The sequence below is a fragment of the Sus scrofa genome, chromosome 2 (genome assembly GCF_054392235.1).
Source record: "Sus scrofa isolate SSC_HxYL_T2T_F1_AM1 chromosome 2, Sscrofa_HxYL_maternal_Yorkshire_Landrace_v2.0, whole genome shotgun sequence".
In the NCBI taxonomy this organism is placed as follows: domain Eukaryota; kingdom Metazoa; phylum Chordata; class Mammalia; order Artiodactyla; family Suidae; genus Sus; species Sus scrofa.
Window position 1 is genome coordinate 56,693,688 of NC_139384.1, and position 20,378 is coordinate 56,714,065.

Here is a 20,378-nt window from a genome sequence, read left to right on the forward strand (position 1 = left end):
GCTGCATTCTGCAAAGGGAAACTGGGCTCGGGGAACAAACCTCAGCCCCGATGCGGCCTGGCTCAGGAGCGCAGCGCCTGCCTGGTTCTCACCTAGCCCTAGGCTCCCCATAGGGCCAGGGAGGGTCTGGGCTGCCTCTGGCTCCGTGGGCACTGCTGCTTGGCTGGTGGTCTCCGCCGCTGGAAACCAACTCCAAACGTCTTCTCCTTCGCGGAGAAGGCTGATTTGGCCTGAAGAAGCCCTGTGTGCACTGGCCCTAGCAACCCCCCCAGAGCCAGCTCGGGAGGGCCCCACCTAGGGCCTAGCTCCGAAACCGCACAAAACGCGCTGCTAGGAGCTGCATTCTGCAAAGGGAAACTGGGCTCGGGGAACAAACCTCAGCCCCGATGCGGCTTGGCTCAGGAGCGCAGCGCCTGCCTGCTTCTCACCTAGCCCTAGGCTCCCCATAGGGCCAGGGAGGGTCTGGGCTGCCTCTGGCTCCGTGGGCACTGCTGCTTGGCTGGTGGTCTCCGCCGCTGGAAACCAACTCCAAACGTCTTCTCCTTCGCGGAGAAGGCTGATTTGGCCTGAAGAAGCCCTGTGTGCACTGGCCCTAGCAACCCCCCCAGAGCCAGCTCGGGAGGGCCCCACCTAGGGCCTAGCTCCGAAACCGCACAAAACGCGCTGCTAGGAGCTGCATTCTGCAAAGGGAAACTGGGCTCGGGGAACAAACCTCAGCCCCGATGCGGCTTGGCTCAGGAGCGCAGCGCCTGCCTGGTTCTCACCTAGCCCTAGGCTGCCCATAGGGCCAGGGAGGGTCTGGGCTGCCTCTGGCTCCGTGGGCACTGCTGCTTGGCTGGTGGTCTCCGCCGCTGGAAACCCACTCCAAACGTCTTCTCCTTCGCGGAGAAGGCTGATTTGGCCTGAAGAAGCCCTGTGTGCACTGGCCCTAGCAACCCCCCCAGAGCCAGCTCGGGAGGGCCCCACCTAGGGCCTAGCTCCGAAACCGCACAAAACGCGCTGCTAGGAGCTGCATTCTGCAAAGGGAAACTGGGCTCGGGGAACAAACCTCAGCCCCGATGCGGCTTGGCTCAGGAGCGCAGCGCCTGCCTGGTTCTCACCTAGCCCTAGGCTCCCCATAGGGCCAGGGAGGGTCTGGGCTGCCTCTGGCTCCGTGGGCACTGCTGCTTGGCTGGTGGTCTCCGCCGCTGGAAACCCACTCCAAACGTCTTCTCCTTCGCGGAGAAGGCTGATTTGGCCTGAAGAAGCCCTGTGTGCACTGGCCCTAGCAACCCCCCCAGAGCCAGCTCGGGAGGGCCCCACCTAGGGCCTAGCTCCGAAACCGCACAAAACGCGCTGCTAGGAGCTGCATTCTGCAAAGGGAAACTGGGCTCGGGGAACAAACCTCAGCCCCGATGCGGCTTGGCTCAGGAGCGCAGCGCCTGCCTGGTTCTCACCTAGCCCTAGGCTGCCCATAGGGCCAGGGAGGGTCTGGGCTGCCTCTGGCTCCGTGGGCACTGCTGCTTGGCTGGTGGTCTCCGCCGCTGGAAACCCACTCCAAACGTCGTCTCCTTCGCGGAGAAGGCTGATTTGGCCTGAAGAAGCCCTGTGTGCACTGGCCCTAGCAACCCCCCCAGAGCCAGCTCGGGAGGGCCCCACCTAGTGCCTAGCTCCGAAACCGCACAAAACGCGCTGCTAGGAGCTGCATTCTGCAAAGGGAAACTGGGCTCGGGGAACAAACCTCAGCCCCGATGCGGCTTGGCTCAGGAGCGCAGCGCCTGCCTGGTTCTCACCTAGCCCTAGGCTCCCCATAGGGCCAGGGAGGGTCTGGGCTGCCTCTGGCTCCGTGGGCACTGCTGCTTGGCTGGTGGTCTCCGCCGCTGGAAACCAACTCCAAACGTCTTCTCCTTCGCGGAGAAGGCTGATTTGGCCTGAAGAAGCCCTGTGTGCACTGGCCCTAGCAACCCCCCCAGAGCCAGCTCGGGAGGGCCCCACCTAGGGCCTAGCTCCGAAACCGCACAAAACGCGCTGCTAGGAGCTGCATTCTGCAAAGGGAAACTGGGCTCGGGGAACAAACCTCAGCCCCGATGCGGCTTGGCTCAGGAGCGCAGCGCCTGCCTGGTTCTCACCTAGCCCTAGGCTCCCCATAGGGCCAGGGAGGGTCTGGGCTGCCTCTGGCTCCGTGGGCACTGCTGCTTGGCTGGTGGTCTCCGCCGCTGGAAACCAACTCCAAACGTCTTCTCCTTCGCGGAGAAGGCTGATTTGGCCTGAAGAAGCCCTGTGTGCACTGGCCCTAGCAACCCCCCCAGAGCCAGCTCGGGAGGGCCCCACCTAGGGCCTAGCTCCGAAACCGCACAAAACGCGCTGCTAGGAGCTGCATTCTGCAAAGGGAAACTGGGCTCGGGGAACAAACCTCAGCCCCGATGCGGCTTGGCTCAGGAGCGCAGCGCCTGCCTGGTTCTCACCTAGCCCTAGGCTCCCCATAGGGCCAGGGAGGGTCTGGGCTGCCTCTGGCTCCGTGGGCACTGCTGCTTGGCTGGTGGTCTCCGCCGCTGGAAACCCACTCCAAACGTCTTCTCCTTCGCGGAGAAGGCTGATTTGGCCTGAAGAAGCCCTGTGTGCACTGGCCCTAGCAACCCCCCCAGAGCCAGCTCGGGAGGGCCCCACCTAGGGCCTAGCTCCGAAACCGCACAAAACGCGCTGCTAGGAGCTGCATTCTGCAAAGGGAAACTGGGCTCGGGGAACAAACCTCAGCCCCGATGCGGCTTGGCTCAGGAGCGCAGCGCCTGCCTGCTTCTCACCTAGCCCTAGGCTCCCCATAGGGCCAGGGAGGGTCTGGGCTGCCTCTGGCTCCGTGGGCACTGCTGCTTGGCTGGTGGTCTCCGCCGCTGGAATCCCACTCCAAACGTCTTCTCCTTCGCGGAGAAGGCTGATTTGGCCTGAAGAAGCCCTGTGTGCACTGGCCCTAGCAACCCCCCCAGAGCCAGCTCGGGAGGGCCCCACCTAGGGCCTAGCTCCGAAACCGCACAAAACGCGCTGCTAGGAGCTGCATTCTGCAAAGGGAAACTGGGCTCGGGGAACAAACCTCAGCCCCGATGCGGCTTGGCTCAGGAGCGCAGCGCCTGCCTGGTTCTCACCTAGCCCTAGGCTGCCCATAGGGCCAGGGAGGGTCTGGGCTGCCTCTGGCTCCGTGGGCACTGCTGCTTGGCTGGTGGTCTCCGCCGCTGGAAACCCACTCCAAACGTCTTCTCCTTCGCGGAGAAGGCTGATTTGGCCTGAAGAAGCCCTGTGTGCACTGGCCCTAGCAACCCCCCCAGAGCCAGCTCGGGAGGGCCCCACCTAGGGCCTAGCTCCGAAACCGCACAAAACGCGCTGCTAGGAGCTGCATTCTGCAAAGGGAAACTGGGCTCGGGGAACAAACCTCAGCCCCGATGCGGCTTGGCTCAGGAGCGCAGCGCCTGCCTGGTTCTCACCTAGCCCTAGGCTCCCCATAGGGCCAGGGAGGGTCTGGGCTGCCTCTGGCTCCGTGGGCACTGCTGCTTGGCTGGTGGTCTCCGCCGCTGGAATCCCACTCCAAACGTCTTCTCCTTCGCGGAGAAGGCTGATTTGGCCTGAAGAAGCCCTGTGTGCACTGGCCCTAGCAACCCCCCCAGAGCCAGCTCGGGAGGGCCCCACCTAGGGCCTAGCTCCGAAACCGCACAAAACGCGCTGCTAGGAGCTGCATTCTGCAAAGGGAAACTGGGCTCGGGGAACAAACCTCAGCCCCGATGCGGCTTGGCTCAGGAGCGCAGCGCCTGCCTGGTTCTCACCTAGCCCTAGGCTGCCCATAGGGCCAGGGAGGGTCTGGGCTGCCTCTGGCTCCGTGGGCACTGCTGCTTGGCTGGTGGTCTCCGCCGCTGGAAACCCACTCCAAACGTCGTCTCCTTCGCGGAGAAGGCTGATTTGGCCTGAAGAAGCCCTGTGTGCACTGGCCCTAGCAACCCCCCCAGAGCCAGCTCGGGAGGGCCCCACCTAGTGCCTAGCTCCGAAACCGCACAAAACGCGCTGCTAGGAGCTGCATTCTGCAAAGGGAAACTGGGCTCGGGGAACAAACCTCAGCCCCGATGCGGCTTGGCTCAGGAGCGCAGCGCCTGCCTGGTTCTCACCTAGCCCTAGGCTCCCCATAGGGCCAGGGAGGGTCTGGGCTGCCTCTGGCTCCGTGGGCACTGCTGCTTGGCTGGTGGTCTCCGCCGCTGGAAACCAACTCCAAACGTCTTCTCCTTCGCGGAGAAGGCTGATTTGGCCTGAAGAAGCCCTGTGTGCACTGGCCCTAGCAACCCCCCCAGAGCCAGCTCGGGAGGGCCCCACCTAGGGCCTAGCTCCGAAACCGCACAAAACGCGCTGCTAGGAGCTGCATTCTGCAAAGGGAAACTGGGCTCGGGGAACAAACCTCAGCCCCGATGCGGCTTGGCTCAGGAGCGCAGCGCCTGCCTGGTTCTCACCTAGCCCTAGGCTCCCCATAGGGCCAGGGAGGGTCTGGGCTGCCTCTGGCTCCGTGGGCACTGCTGCTTGGCTGGTGGTCTCCGCCGCTGGAAACCAACTCCAAACGTCTTCTCCTTCGCGGAGAAGGCTGATTTGGCCTGAAGAAGCCCTGTGTGCACTGGCCCTAGCAACCCCCCCAGAGCCAGCTCGGGAGGGCCCCACCTAGGGCCTAGCTCCGAAACCGCACAAAACGCGCTGCTAGGAGCTGCATTCTGCAAAGGGAAACTGGGCTCGGGGAACAAACCTCAGCCCCGATGCGGCTTGGCTCAGGAGCGCAGCGCCTGCCTGCTTCTCACCTAGCCCTAGGCTCCCCATAGGGCCAGGGAGGGTCTGGGCTGCCTCTGGCTCCGTGGGCACTGCTGCTTGGCTGGTGGTCTCCGCCGCTGGAAACCCACTCCAAACGTCTTCTCCTTCGCGGAGAAGGCTGATTTGGCCTGAAGAAGCCCTGTGTGCACTGGCCCTAGCAACCCCCCCAGAGCCAGCTCGGGAGGGCCCCACCTAGGGCCTAGCTCCGAAACCGCACAAAACGCGCTGCTAGGAGCTGCATTCTGCAAAGGGAAACTGGGCTCGGGGAACAAACCTCAGCCCCGATGCGGCTTGGCTCAGGAGCGCAGCGCCTGCCTGGTTCTCACCTAGCCCTAGGCTGCCCATAGGGCCAGGGAGGGTCTGGGCTGCCTCTGGCTCCGTGGGCACTGCTGCTTGGCTGGTGGTCTCCGCCGCTGGAAACCCACTCCAAACGTCGTCTCCTTCGCGGAGAAGGCTGATTTGGCCTGAAGAAGCCCTGTGTGCACTGGCCCTAGCAACCCCCCCAGAGCCAGCTCGGGAGGGCCCCACCTAGGGCCTAGCTCCGAAACCGCACAAAACGCGCTGCTAGGAGCTGCATTCTGCAAAGGGAAACTGGGCTCGGGGAACAAACCTCAGCCCCGATGCGGCTTGGCTCAGGAGCGCAGCGCCTGCCTGGTTCTCACCTAGCCCTAGGCTCCCCATAGGGCCAGGGAGGGTCTGGGCTGCCTCTGGCTCCGTGGGCACTGCTGCTTGGCTGGTGGTCTCCGCCGCTGGAAACCAACTCCAAACGTCTTCTCCTTCGCGGAGAAGGCTGATTTGGCCTGAAGAAGCCCTGTGTGCACTGGCCCTAGCAACCCCCCCAGAGCCAGCTCGGGAGGGCCCCACCTAGGGCCTAGCTCCGAAACCGCACAAAACGCGCTGCTAGGAGCTGCATTCTGCAAAGGGAAACTGGGCTCGGGGAACAAACCTCAGCCCCGATGCGGCTTGGCTCAGGAGCGCAGCGCCTGCCTGGTTCTCACCTAGCCCTAGGCTCCCCATAGGGCCAGGGAGGGTCTGGGCTGCCTCTGGCTCCGTGGGCACTGCTGCTTGGCTGGTGGTCTCCGCCGCTGGAAACCAACTCCAAACGTCTTCTCCTTCGCGGAGAAGGCTGATTTGGCCTGAAGAAGCCCTGTGTGCACTGGCCCTAGCAACCCCCCCAGAGCCAGCTCGGGAGGGCCCCACCTAGGGCCTAGCTCCGAAACCGCACAAAACGCGCTGCTAGGAGCTGCATTCTGCAAAGGGAAACTGGGCTCGGGGAACAAACCTCAGCCCCGATGCGGCCTGGCTCAGGAGCGCAGCGCCTGCCTGGTTCTCACCTAGCCCTAGGCTCCCCATAGGGCCAGGGAGGGTCTGGGCTGCCTCTGGCTCCGTGGGCACTGCTGCTTGGCTGGTGGTCTCCGCCGCTGGAAACCCACTCCAAACGTCTTCTCCTTCGCGGAGAAGGCTGATTTGGCCTGAAGAAGCCCTGTGTGCACTGGCCCTAGCAACCCCCCCAGAGCCAGCTCGGGAGGGCCCCACCTAGGGCCTAGCTCCGAAACCGCACAAAACGCGCTGCTAGGAGCTGCATTCTGCAAAGGGAAACTGGGCTCGGGGAACAAACCTCAGCCCCGATGCGGCTTGGCTCAGGAGCGCAGCGCCTGCCTGCTTCTCACCTAGCCCTTGGCTCCCCATAGGGCCAGGGAGGGTCTGGGCTGCCTCTGGCTCCGTGGGCACTGCTGCTTGGCTGGTGGTCTCCGCCGCTGGAAACCAACTCCAAACGTCTTCTCCTTCGCGGAGAAGGCTGATTTGGCCTGAAGAAGCCCTGTGTGCACTGGCCCTAGCAACCCCCCCAGAGCCAGCTCGGGAGGGCCCCACCTAGGGCCTAGCTCCGAAACCGCACAAAACGCGCTGCTAGGAGCTGCATTCTGCAAAGGGAAACTGGGCTCGGGGAACAAACCTCAGCCCCGATGCGGCTTGGCTCAGGAGCGCAGCGCCTGCCTGGTTCTCACCTAGCCCTAGGCTCCCCATAGGGCCAGGGAGGGTCTGGGCTGCCTCTGGCTCCGTGGGCACTGCTGCTTGGCTGGTGGTCTCCGCCGCTGGAAACCCACTCCAAACGTCGTCTCCTTCGCGGAGAAGGCTGATTTGGCCTGAAGAAGCCCTGTGTGCACTGGCCCTAGCAACCCCCCCAGAGCCAGCTCGGGAGGGCCCCACCTAGGGCCTAGCTCCGAAACCGCACAAAACGCGCTGCTAGGAGCTGCATTCTGCAAAGGGAAACTGGGCTCGGGGAACAAACCTCAGCCCCGATGCGGCTTGGCTCAGGAGCGCAGCGCCTGCCTGGTTCTCACCTAGCCCTAGGCTCCCCATAGGGCCAGGGAGGGTCTGGGCTGCCTCTGGCTCCGTGGGCACTGCTGCTTGGCTGGTGGTCTCCGCCGCTGGAAACCAACTCCAAACGTCTTCTCCTTCGCGGAGAAGGCTGATTTGGCCTGAAGAAGCCCTGTGTGCACTGGCCCTAGCAACCCCCCCAGAGCCAGCTCGGGAGGGCCCCACCTAGGGCCTAGCTCCGAAACCGCACAAAACGCGCTGCTAGGAGCTGCATTCTGCAAAGGGAAACTGGGCTCGGGGAACAAACCTCAGCCCCGATGCGGCTTGGCTCAGGAGCGCAGCGCCTGCCTGGTTCTCACCTAGCCCTAGGCTGCCCATAGGGCCAGGGAGGGTCTGGGCTGCCTCTGGCTCCGTGGGCACTGCTGCTTGGCTGGTGGTCTCCGCCGCTGGAAACCAACTCCAAACGTCTTCTCCTTCGCGGAGAAGGCTGTTTTGGCCTGAAGAAGCCCTGTGTGCACTGGCCCTAGCAACCCCCCCAGAGCCAGCTCGGGAGGGCCCCACCTAGGGCCTAGCTCCGAAACCGCACAAAACGCGCTGCTAGGAGCTGCATTCTGCAAAGGGAAACTGGGCTCGGGGAACAAACCTCAGCCCCGATGCGGCTTGGCTCAGGAGCGCAGCGCCTGCCTGGTTCTCACCTAGCCCTAGGCTGCCCATAGGGCCAGGGAGGGTCTGGGCTGCCTCTGGCTCCGTGGGCACTGCTGCTTGGCTGGTGGTCTCCGCCGCTGGAAACCAACTCCAAACGTCTTCTCCTTCGCGGAGAAGGCTGTTTTGGCCTGAAGAAGCCCTGTGTGCACTGGCCCTAGCAACCCCCCCAGAGCCAGCTCGGGAGGGCCCCACCTAGGGCCTAGCTCCGAAACCGCACAAAACGCGCTGCTAGGAGCTGCATTCTGCAAAGGGAAACTGGGCTCGGGGAACAAACCTCAGCCCCGATGCGGCTTGGCTCAGGAGCGCAGCGCCTGCCTGGTTCTCACCTAGCCCTAGGCTCCCCTAGGGCCAGGGAGGGTCTGAGCTGCCTCTGGCTCCGTGGGCACTGCTGCTTGGCTGGTGGTCTCCGCCGCTGGAAACCCACTCCAAACGTCTTCTCCTTCGCGGAGAAGGCTGATTTGGCCTGAAGAAGCCCTGTGTGCACTGGCCCTAGCAACCCCCCCAGAGCCAGCTCGGGAGGGCCCCACCTAGGGCCTAGCTCCGAAACCGCACAAAACGCGCTGCTAGGAGCTGCATTCTGCAAAGGGAAACTGGGCTCGGGGAACAAACCTCAGCCCCGATGCGGCTTGGCTCAGGAGCGCAGCGCCTGCCTGGTTCTCACCTAGCCCTAGGCTGCCCATAGGGCCAGGGAGGGTCTGGGCTGCCTCTGGCTCCGTGGGCACTGCTGCTTGGCTGGTGGTCTCCGCCGCTGGAAACCCACTCCAAACGTCTTCTCCTTCGCGGAGAAGGCTGATTTGGCCTGAAGAAGCCCTGTGTGCACTGGCCCTAGCAACCCCCCCAGAGCCAGCTCGGGAGGGCCCCACCTAGGGCCTAGCTCCGAAACCGCACAAAACGCGCTGCTAGGAGCTGCATTCTGCAAAGGGAAACTGGGCTCGGGGAACAAACCTCAGCCCCGATGCGGCTTGGCTCAGGAGCGCAGCGCCTGCCTGGTTCTCACCTAGCCCTAGGCTCCCCATAGGGCCAGGGAGGGTCTGGGCTGCCTCTGGCTCCGTGGGCACTGCTGCTTGGCTGGTGGTCTCCGCCGCTGGAAACCAACTCCAAACGTCTTCTCCTTCGTGGAGAAGGCTGATTTGGCCTGAAGAAGCCCTGTGTGCACTGGCCCTAGCAACCCCCCCAGAGCCAGCTCGGGAGGGCCCCACCTAGGGCCTAGCTCCGAAACCGCACAAAACGCGCTGCTAGGAGCTGCATTCTGCAAAGGGAAACTGGGCTCGGGGAACAAACCTCAGCCCCGATGCGGCTTGGCTCAGGAGCGCAGCGCCTGCCTGGTTCTCACCTAGCCCTAGGCTCCCCTAGGGCCAGGGAGGGTCTGAGCTGCCTCTGGCTCCGTGGGCACTGCTGCTTGGCTGGTGGTCTCCGCCGCTGGAAACCCACTCCAAACGTCTTCTCCTTCGCGGAGAAGGCTGATTTGGCCTGAAGAAGCCCTGTGTGCACTGGCCCTAGCAACCCCCCCAGAGCCAGCTCGGGAGGGCCCCACCTAGGGCCTAGCTCCGAAACCGCACAAAACGCGCTGCTAGGAGCTGCATTCTGCAAAGGGAAACTGGGCTCGGGGAACAAACCTCAGCCCCGATGCGGCTTGGCTCAGGAGCGCAGCGCCTGCCTGGTTCTCACCTAGCCCTAGGCTGCCCATAGGGCCAGGGAGGGTCTGGGCTGCCTCTGGCTCCGTGGGCACTGCTGCTTGGCTGGTGGTCTCCGCCGCTGGAAACCCACTCCAAACGTCTTCTCCTTCGCGGAGAAGGCTGATTTGGCCTGAAGAAGCCCTGTGTGCACTGGCCCTAGCAACCCCCCCAGAGCCAGCTCGGGAGGGCCCCACCTAGGGCCTAGCTCCGAAACCGCACAAAACGCGCTGCGAGGAGCTGCATTCTGCAAAGGGAAACTGGGCTCGGGGAACAAACCTCAGCCCCGATGCGGCTTGGCTCAGGAGCGCAGCGCCTGCCTGGTTCTCACCTAGCCCTAGGCTGCCCATAGGGCCAGGGAGGGTCTGGGCTGCCTCTGGCTCCGTGGGCACTGCTGCTTGGCTGGTGGTCTCCGCCGCTGGAAACCCACTCCAAACGTCTTCTCCTTCGCGGAGAAGGCTGATTTGGCCTGAAGAAGCCCTGTGTGCACTGGCCCTAGCAACCCCCCCAGAGCCAGCTCGGGAGGGCCCCACCTAGGGCCTAGCTCCGAAACCGCACAAAACGCGCTGCGAGGAGCTGCATTCTGCAAAGGGAAACTGGGCTCGGGGAACAAACCTCAGCCCCGATGCGGCTTGGCTCTGGAGCGCAGCGCCTGCCTGGTTCTCACCTAGCCCTAGGCTGCCCATAGGGCCAGGGAGGGTCTGGGCTGCCTCTGGCTCCGTGGGCACTGCTGCTTGGCTGGTGGTCTCCGCCGCTGGAAACCAACTCCAAACGTCTTCTCCTTCGCGGAGAAGGCTGATTTGGCCTGAAGAAGCCCTGTGTGCACTGGCCCTAGCAACCCCCCCAGAGCCAGCTCGGGAGGGCCCCACCTAGGGCCTAGCTCCGAAACCGCACAAAACGCGCTGCTAGGAGCTGCATTCTGCAAAGGGAAACTGGGCTCGGGGAACAAACCTCAGCCCCGATGCGGCTTGGCTCAGGAGCGCAGCGCCTGCCTGGTTCTCACCTAGCCCTAGGCTGCCCATAGGGCCAGGGAGGGTCTGGGCTGCCTCTGGCTCCGTGGGCACTGCTGCTTGGCTGGTGGTCTCCGCCGCTGGAAACCAACTCCAAACGTCTTCTCCTTCGCGGAGAAGGCTGATTTGGCCTGAAGAAGCCCTGTGTGCACTGGCCCTAGCAACCCCCCCAGAGCCAGCTCGGGAGGGCCCCACCTAGGGCCTAGCTCCGAAACCGCACAAAACGCGCTGCTAGGAGCTGCATTCTGCAAAGGGAAACTGGGCTCGGGGAACAAACCTCAGCCCCGATGCGGCTTGGCTCAGGAGCGCAGCGCCTGCCTGGTTCTCACCTAGCCCTAGGCTGCCCATAGGGCCAGGGAGGGTCTGGGCTGCCTCTGGCTCCGTGGGCACTGCTGCTTGGCTGGTGGTCTCCGCCGCTGGAAACCAACTCCAAACGTCTTCTCCTTCGCGGAGAAGGCTGATTTGGCCTGAAGAAGCCCTGTGTGCACTGGCCCTAGCAACCCCCCCAGAGCCAGCTCGGGAGGGCCCCACCTAGGGCCTAGCTCCGAAACCGCACAAAACGCGCTGCTAGGAGCTGCATTCTGCAAAGGGAAACTGGGCTCGGGGAACAAACCTCAGCCCCGATGCGGCTTGGCTCAGGAGCGCAGCGCCTGCCTGGTTCTCACCTAGCCCTAGGCTCCCCATAGGGCCAGGGAGGGTCTGGGCTGCCTCTGGCTCCGTGGGCACTGCTGCTTGGCTGGTGGTCTCCGCCGCTGGAAACCCACTCCAAACGTCTTCTCCTTCGCGGAGAAGGCTGATTTGGCCTGAAGAAGCCCTGTGTGCACTGGCCCTAGCAACCCCCCCAGAGCCAGCTCGGGAGGGCCCCACCTAGGGCCTAGCTCCGAAACCGCACAAAACGCGCTGCTAGGAGCTGCATTCTGCAAAGGGAAACTGGGCTCGGGGAACAAACCTCAGCCCCGATGCGGCTTGGCTCAGGAGCGCAGCGCCTGCCTGGTTCTCACCTAGCCCTAGGCTGCCCATAGGGCCAGGGAGGGTCTGGGCTGCCTCTGGCTCCGTGGGCACTGCTGCTTGGCTGGTGGTCTCCGCCGCTGGAAACCCACTCCAAACGTCTTCTCCTTCGCGGAGAAGGCTGATTTGGCCTGAAGAAGCCCTGTGTGCACTGGCCCTAGCAACCCCCCCAGAGCCAGCTCGGGAGGGCCCCACCTAGGGCCTAGCTCCGAAACCGCACAAAACGCGCTGCTAGGAGCTGCATTCTGCAAAGGGAAACTGGGCTCGGGGAACAAACCTCAGCCCCGATGCGGCTTGGCTCAGGAGCGCAGCGCCTGCCTGGTTCTCACCTAGCCCTAGGCTGCCCATAGGGCCAGGGAGGGTCTGGGCTGCCTCTGGCTCCGTGGGCACTGCTGCTTGGCTGGTGGTCTCCGCCGCTGGAAACCCACTCCAAACGTCTTCTCCTTCGCGGAGAAGGCTGATTTGGCCTGAAGAAGCCCTGTGTGCACTGGCCCTAGCAACCCCCCCAGAGCCAGCTCGGGAGGGCCCCACCTAGGGCCTAGCTCCGAAACCGCACAAAACGCGCTGCTAGGAGCTGCATTCTGCAAAGGGAAACTGGGCTCGGGGAACAAACCTCAGCCCCGATGCGGCTTGGCTCAGGAGCGCAGCGCCTGCCTGGTTCTCACCTAGCCCTAGGCTCCCCTAGGGCCAGGGAGGGTCTGAGCTGCCTCTGGCTCCGTGGGCACTGCTGCTTGGCTGGTGGTCTCCGCCGCTGGAAACCCACTCCAAACGTCTTCTCCTTCGCGGAGAAGGCTGATTTGGCCTGAAGAAGCCCTGTGTGCACTGGCCCTAGCAACCCCCCCAGAGCCAGCTCGGGAGGGCCCCACCTAGGGCCTAGCTCCGAAACCGCACAAAACGCGCTGCTAGGAGCTGCATTCTGCAAAGGGAAACTGGGCTCGGGGAACAAACCTCAGCCCCGATGCGGCTTGGCTCAGGAGCGCAGCGCCTGCCTGGTTCTCACCTAGCCCTAGGCTGCCCATAGGGCCAGGGAGGGTCTGGGCTGCCTCTGGCTCCGTGGGCACTGCTGCTTGGCTGGTGGTCTCCGCCGCTGGAAACCCACTCCAAACGTCTTCTCCTTCGCGGAGAAGGCTGATTTGGCCTGAAGAAGCCCTGTGTGCACTGGCCCTAGCAACCCCCCCAGAGCCAGCTCGGGAGGGCCCCACCTAGGGCCTAGCTCTGAAACCGCACAAAACGCGCTGCTAGGAGCTGCATTCTGCAAAGGGAAACTGGGCTCGGGGAACAAACCTCAGCCCCGATGCGGCTTGGCTCAGGAGCGCAGCGCCTGCCTGGTTCTCACCTAGCCCTAGGCTGCCCATAGGGCCAGGGAGGGTCTGGGCTGCCTCTGGCTCCGTGGGCACTGCTGCTTGGCTGGTGGTCTCCGCCGCTGGAAACCCACTCCAAACGTCTTCTCCTTCGCGGAGAAGGCTGATTTGGCCTGAAGAAGCCCTGTGTGCACTGGCCCTAGCAACCCCCCCAGAGCCAGCTCGGGAGGGCCCCACCTAGGGCCTAGCTCCGAAACCGCACAAAACGCGCTGCTAGGAGCTGCATTCTGCAAAGGGAAACTGGGCTCGGGGAACAAACCTCAGCCCCGATGCGGCTTGGCTCAGGAACGCAGCGCCTGCCTGGTTCTCACCTAGCCCTAGGCTGCCCATAGGGCCAGGGAGGGTCTGGGCTGCCTCTGGCTCCGTGGGCACTGCTGCTTGGCTGGTGGTCTCCGCCGCTGGAAACCAACTCCAAACGTCTTCTCCTTCGCGGAGAAGGCTGATTTGGCCTGAAGAAGCCCTGTGTGCACTGGCCCTAGCAACCCCCCCAGAGCCAGCTCGGGAGGGCCCCACCTAGGGCCTAGCTCCGAAACCGCACAAAACGCGCTGCTAGGAGCTGCATTCTGCAAAGGGAAACTGGGCTCGGGGAACAAACCTCAGCCCCGATGCGGCTTGGCTCAGGAGCGCAGCGCCTGCCTGGTTCTCACCTAGCCCTAGGCTCCCCTAGGGCCAGGGAGGGTCTGAGCTGCCTCTGGCTCCGTGGGCACTGCTGCTTGGCTGGTGGTCTCCGCCGCTGGAAACCCACTCCAAACGTCTTCTCCTTCGCGGAGAAGGCTGATTTGGCCTGAAGAAGCCCTGTGTGCACTGGCCCTAGCAACCCCCCCAGAGCCAGCTCGGGAGGGCCCCACCTAGGGCCTAGCTCCGAAACCGCACAAAACGCGCTGCTAGGAGCTGCATTCTGCAAAGGGAAACTGGGCTCGGGGAACAAACCTCAGCCCCGATGCGGCTTGGCTCAGGAGCGCAGCGCCTGCCTGGTTCTCACCTAGCCCTAGGCTGCCCATAGGGCCAGGGAGGGTCTGGGCTGCCTCTGGCTCCGTGGGCACTGCTGCTTGGCTGGTGGTCTCCGCCGCTGGAAACCAACTCCAAACGTCTTCTCCTTCGCGGAGAAGGCTGATTTGGCCTGAAGAAGCCCTGTGTGCACTGGCCCTAGCAACCCCCCCAGAGCCAGCTCGGGAGGGCCCCACCTAGGGCCTAGCTCCGAAACCGCACAAAACGCGCTGCGAGGAGCTGCATTCTGCAAAGGGAAACTGGGCTCGGGGAACAAACCTCAGCCCCGATGCGGCTTGGCTCTGGAGCGCAGCGCCTGCCTGGTTCTCACCTAGCCCTAGGCTGCCCATAGGGCCAGGGAGGGTCTGGGCTGCCTCTGGCTCCGTGGGCACTGCTGCTTGGCTGGTGGTCTCCGCCGCTGGAAACCCACTCCAAACGTCTTCTCCTTCGCGGAGAAGGCTGATTTGGCCTGAAGAAGCCCTGTGTGCACTGGCCCTAGCAACCCCCCCAGAGCCAGCTCGGGAGGGCCCCACCTAGGGCCTAGCTCCGAAACCGCACAAAACGCGCTGCTAGGAGCTGCATTCTGCAAAGGGAAACTGGGCTCGGGGAACAAACCTCAGCCCCGATGCGGCTTGGCTCAGGAGCGCAGCGCCTGCCTGGTTCTCACCTAGCCCTAGGCTGCCCATAGGGCCAGGGAGGGTCTGGGCTGCCTCTGGCTCCGTGGGCACTGCTGCTTGGCTGGTGGTCTCCGCCGCTGGAAACCAACTCCAAACGTCTTCTCCTTCGCGGAGAAGGCTGATTTGGCCTGAAGAAGCCCTGTGTGCACTGGCCCTAGCAACCCCCCCAGAGCCAGCTCGGGAGGGCCCCACCTAGGGCCTAGCTCCGAAACCGCACAAAACGCGCTGCTAGGAGCTGCATTCTGCAAAGGGAAACTGGGCTCGGGGAACAAACCTCAGCCCCGATGCGGCTTGGCTCAGGAGCGCAGCGCCTGCCTGGTTCTCACCTAGCCCTAGGCTGCCCATAGGGCCAGGGAGGGTCTGGGCTGCCTCTGGCTCCGTGGGCACTGCTGCTTGGCTGGTGGTCTCCGCCGCTGGAAACCAACTCCAAACGTCTTCTCCTTCGCGGAGAAGGCTGATTTGGCCTGAAGAAGCCCTGTGTGCACTGGCCCTAGCAACCCCCCCAGAGCCAGCTCGGGAGGGCCCCACCTAGGGCCTAGCTCCGAAACCGCACAAAACGCGCTGCTAGGAGCTGCATTCTGCAAAGGGAAACTGGGCTCGGGGAACAAACCTCAGCCCCGATGCGGCTTGGCTCAGGAGCGCAGCGCCTGCCTGCTTCTCACCTAGCCCTAGGCTCCCCATAGGGCCAGGGAGGGTCTGGGCTGCCTCTGGCTCCGTGGGCACTGCTGCTTGGCTGGTGGTCTCCGCCGCTGGAAACCAACTCCAAACGTCTTCTCCTTCGCGGAGAAGGCTGATTTGGCCTGAAGAAGCCCTGTGTGCACTGGCCCTAGCAACCCCCCCAGAGCCAGCTCGGGAGGGCCCCACCTAGGGCCTAGCTCCGAAACCGCACAAAACGCGCTGCTAGGAGCTGCATTCTGCAAAGGGAAACTGGGCTCGGGGAACAAACCTCAGCCCCGATGCGGCTTGGCTCAGGAGCGCAGCGCCTGCCTGCTTCTCACCTAGCCCTAGGCTGCCCATAGGGCCAGGGAGGGTCTGGGCTGCCTCTGGCTCCGTGGGCACTGCTGCTTGGCTGGTGGTCTCCGCCGCTGGAAACCCACTCCAAACGTCTTCTCCTTCGCGGAGAAGGCTGATTTGGCCTGAAGAAGCCCTGTGTGCACTGGCCCTAGCAACCCCCCCAGAGCCAGCTCGGGAGGGCCCCACCTAGGGCCTAGCTCCGAAACCGCACAAAACGCGCTGCTAGGAGCTGCATTCTGCAAAGGGAAACTGGGCTCGGGGAACAAACCTCAGCCCCGATGCGGCTTGGCTCAGGAGCGCAGCGCCTGCCTGGTTCTCACCTAGCCCTAGGCTGCCCATAGGGCCAGGGAGGGTCTGGGCTGCCTCTGGCTCCGTGGGCACTGCTGCTTGGCTGGTGGTCTCCGCCGCTGGAAACCAACTCCAAACGTCTTCTCCTTCGCGGAGAAGGCTGATTTGGCCTGAAGAAGCCCTGTGTGCACTGGCCCTAGCAACCCCCCCAGAGCCAGCTCGGGAGGGCCCCACCTAGGGCCTAGCTCCGAAACCGCACAAAACGCGCTGCTAGGAGCTGCATTCTGCAAAGGGAAACTGGGCTCGGGGAACAAACCTCAGCCCCGATGCGGCTTGGCTCAGGAGCGCAGCGCCTGCCTGGTTCTCACCTAGCCCTAGGCTCCCCTAGGGCCAGGGAGGGTCTGAGCTGCCTCTGGCTCCGTGGGCACTGCTGCTTGGCTGGTGGTCTCCGCCGCTGGAAACCCACTCCAAACGTCTTCTCCTTCGCGGAGAAGGCTGATTTGGCCTGAAGAAGCCCTGTGTGCACTGGCCCTAGCAACCCCCCCAGAGCCAGCTCGGGAGGGCCCCACCTAGGGCCTAGCTCCGAAACCGCACAAAACGCGCTGCTAGGAGCTGCATTCTGCAAAGGGAAACTGGGCTCGGGGAACAAACCTCAGCCCCGATGCGGCTTGGCTCAGGAGCGCAGCGCCTGCCTGGTTCTCACCTAGCCCTAGGCTGCCCATAGGGCCAGGGAGGGTCTGGGCTGCCTCTGGCTCCGTGGGCACTGCTGCTTGGCTGGTGGTCTCCGCCGCTGGAAACCAACTCCAAACGTCTTCTCCTTCGCGGAGAAGGCTGATTTGGCCTGAAGAAGCCCTGTGTGCACTGGCCCTAGCAACCCCCCCAGAGCCAGCTCGGGAGGGCCCCACCTAGGGCCTAGCTCCGAAACCGCACAAAACGCGCTGCTAGGAGCTGCATTCTGCAAAGGGAAACTGGGCTCGGGGAACAAACCTCAGCCCCGATGCGGCTTGGCTCAGGAGCGCAGCGCCTGCCTGGTTCTCACCTAGCCCTAGGCTGCCCATAGGGCCAGGGAGGGTCTGGGCTGCCTCTGGCTCCGTGGGCACTGCTGCTTGGCTGGTGGTCTCCGCCGCTGGAAACCCACTCCAAACGTCTTCTCCTTCGCGGAGAAGGCTGATTTGGCCTGAAGAAGCCCTGTGTGCACTGGCCCTAGCAACCCCCCCAGAGCCAGCTCGGGAGGGCCCCACCTAGGGCCTAGCTCCGAAACCGCACAAAACGCGCTGCTAGGAGCTGCATTCTGCAAAGGGAAACTGGGCTCGGGGAACAAACCTCAGCCCCGATGCGGCTTGGCTCAGGAACGCAGCGCCTGCCTGGTTCTCACCTAGCCCTAGGCTGCCCATAGGGCCAGGGAGGGTCTGGGCTGCCTCTGGCTCCGTGGGCACTGCTGCTTGGCTGGTGGTCTCCGCCGCTGGAAACCAACTCCAAACGTCTTCTCCTTCGCGGAGAAGGCTGATTTGGCCTGAAGAAGCCCTGTGTGCACTGGCCCTAGCAACCCCCCCAGAGCCAGCTCGGGAGGGCCCCACCTAGGGCCTAGCTCCGAAACCGCACAAAACGCGCTGCTAGGAGCTGCATTCTGCAAAGGGAAACTGGGCTCGGGGAACAAACCTCAGCCCCGATGCGGCTTGGCTCAGGAGCGCAGCGCCTGCCTGGTTCTCACCTAGCCCTAGGCTCCCCTAGGGCCAGGGAGGGTCTGAGCTGCCTCTGGCTCCGTGGGCACTGCTGCTTGGCTGGTGGTCTCCGCCGCTGGAAACCCACTCCAAACGTCTTCTCCTTCGCGGAGAAGGCTGATTTGGCCTGAAGAAGCCCTGTGTGCACTGGCCCTAGCAACCCCCCCAGAGCCAGCTCGGGAGGGCCCCACCTAGGGCCTAGCTCCGAAACCGCACAAAACGCGCTGCTAGGAGCTGCATTCTGCAAAGGGAAACTGGGCTCGGGGAACAAACCTCAGCCCCGATGCGGCTTGGCTCAGGAGCGCAGCGCCTGCCTGGTTCTCACCTAGCCCTAGGCTGCCCATAGGGCCAGGGAGGGTCTGGGCTGCCTCTGGCTCCGTGGGCACTGCTGCTTGGCTGGTGGTCTCCGCCGCTGGAAACCAACTCCAAACGTCTTCTCCTTCGCGGAGAAGGCTGATTTGGCCTGAAGAAGCCCTGTGTGCACTGGCCCTAGCAACCCCCCCAGAGCCAGCTCGGGAGGGCCCCACCTAGGGCCTAGCTCCGAAACCGCACAAAACGCGCTGCGAGGAGCTGCATTCTGCAAAGGGAAACTGGGCTCGGGGAACAAACCTCAGCCCCGATGCGGCTTGGCTCAGGAGCGCAGCGCCTGCCTGGTTCTCACCTAGCCCTAGGCTGCCCATAGGGCCAGGGAGGGTCTGGGCTGCCTCTGGCTCCGTGGGCACTGCTGCTTGGCTGGTGGTCTCCGCCGCTGGAAACCAACTCCAAACGTCTTCTCCTTCGCGGAGAAGGCTGATTTGGCCTGAAGAAGCCCTGTGTGCACTGGCCCTAGCAACCCCCCCAGAGCCAGCTCGGGAGGGCCCCACCTAGGGCCTAGCTCCGAAACCGCACAAAACGCGCTGCTAGGAGCTGCATTCTGCAAAGGGAAACTGGGCTCGGGGAACAAACCTCAGCCCCGATGCGGCTTGGCTCAGGAGCGCAGCGCCTGCCTGCTTCTCACCTAGCCCTAGGCTGCCCATAGGGCCAGGGAGGGTCTGGGCTGCCTCTGGCTCCGTGGGCACTGCTGCTTGGCTGGTGGTCTCCGCCGCTGGAAACCAACTCCAAACGTCTTCTCCTTCGCGGAGAAGGCTGATTTGGCCTGAAGAAGCCCTGTGTGCACTGGCCCTAGCAACCCCCCCAGAGCCAGCTCGGGAGGGCCCCACCTAGGGCCTAGCTCCGAAACCGCACAAAACGCGCTGCTAGGAGCTGCATTCTGCAAAGGGAAACTGGGCTCGGGGAACAAACCTCAGCCCCGATGCGGCTTGGCTCAGGAGCGCAGCGCCTGCCTGGTTCTCACCTAGCCCTAGGCTCCCCATAGGGCCAGGGAGGGTCTGGGCTGCCTCTGGCTCCGTGGGCACTGCTGCTTGGCTGGTGGTCTCCGCCGCTGGAAACCCACTCCAAACGTCGTCTCCTTCGCGGAGAAGGCTGATTTGGCCTGAAGAAGCCCTGTGTGCACTGGCCCTAGCAACCCCCCCAGAGCCAGCTCGGGAGGGCCCCACCTAGGGCCTAGCTCCGAAACCGCACAAAACGCGCTGCTAGGAGCTGCATTCTGCAAAGGGAAACTGGGCTCGGGGAACAAACCTCAGCCCCGATGCGGCTTGGCTCAGGAGCGCAGCGCCTGCCTGGTTCTCACCTAGCCCTAGGCTCCCCATAGGGCCAGGGAGGGTCTGGGCTGCCTCTGGCTCCGTGGGCACTGCTGCTTGGCTGGTGGTCTCCGCCGCTGGAAACCAACTCCAAACGTCTTCTCCTTCGCGGAGAAGGCTGATTTGGCCTGAAGAAGCCCTGTGTGCACTGGCCCTAGCAACCCCCCCAGAGCCAGCTCGGGAGGGCCCCACCTAGGGCCTAGCTCCGAAACCGCACAAAACGCGCTGCTAGGAGCTGCATTCTGCAAAGGGAAACTGGGCTCGGGGAACAAACCTCAGCCCCGATGCGGCTTGGCTCAGGAGCGCAGCGCCTGCCTGGTTCTCACCTAGCCCTAGGCTGCCCATAGGGCCAGGGAGGGTCTGGGCTGCCTCTGGCTCCGTGGGCACTGATGCTTGGCTGGTGGTCTCCGCCGCTGGAAACCAACTCCAAACGTCTTCTCCTTCGCGGAGAAGGCTGATTTGGCCTGAAGAAGCCCTGTGTGCACTGGCCCTAGCAACCCCCCCAGAGCCAGCTCGGGAGGGCCCCACCTAGGGCCTAGCTCCGAAACCGCACAAAACGCGCTGCTAGGAGCTGCATTCTGCAAAGGGAAACTGGGCTCGGGGAACAAACCTCAGCCCCGATGCGGCTTGGCTCAGGAGCGCAGCGCCTGCCTGGTTCTCACCTAGCCCTAGGCTCCCCATAGGGCCAGGGAGGGTCTGGGCTGCCTCTGGCTCCGTGGGCACTGCTGCTTGGCTGGTGGTCTCCGCCGCTGGAAACCCACTCCAAACGTCTTCTCCTTCGCGGAGAAGGCTGATTTGGCCTGAAGAAGCCCTGTGTGCACTGGCCCTAGCAACCCCCCCAGAGCCAGCTCGGGAGGGCCCCACCTAGGGCCTAGCTCCGAAACCGCACAAAACGCGCTGCTAGGAGCTGCATTCTGCAAAGGGAAACTGGGCTCGGGGAACAAACCTCAGCCCCGATGCGGCTTGGCTCAGGAGCGCAGCGCCTGCCTGGTTCTCACCTAGCCCTAGGCTGCCCATAGGGCCAGGGAGGGTCTGGGCTGCCTCTGGCTCCGTGGGCACTGCTGCTTGGCTGGTGGTCTCCGCCGCTGGAAACCCACTCCAAACGTCTTCTCCTTCGCGGAGAAGGCTGA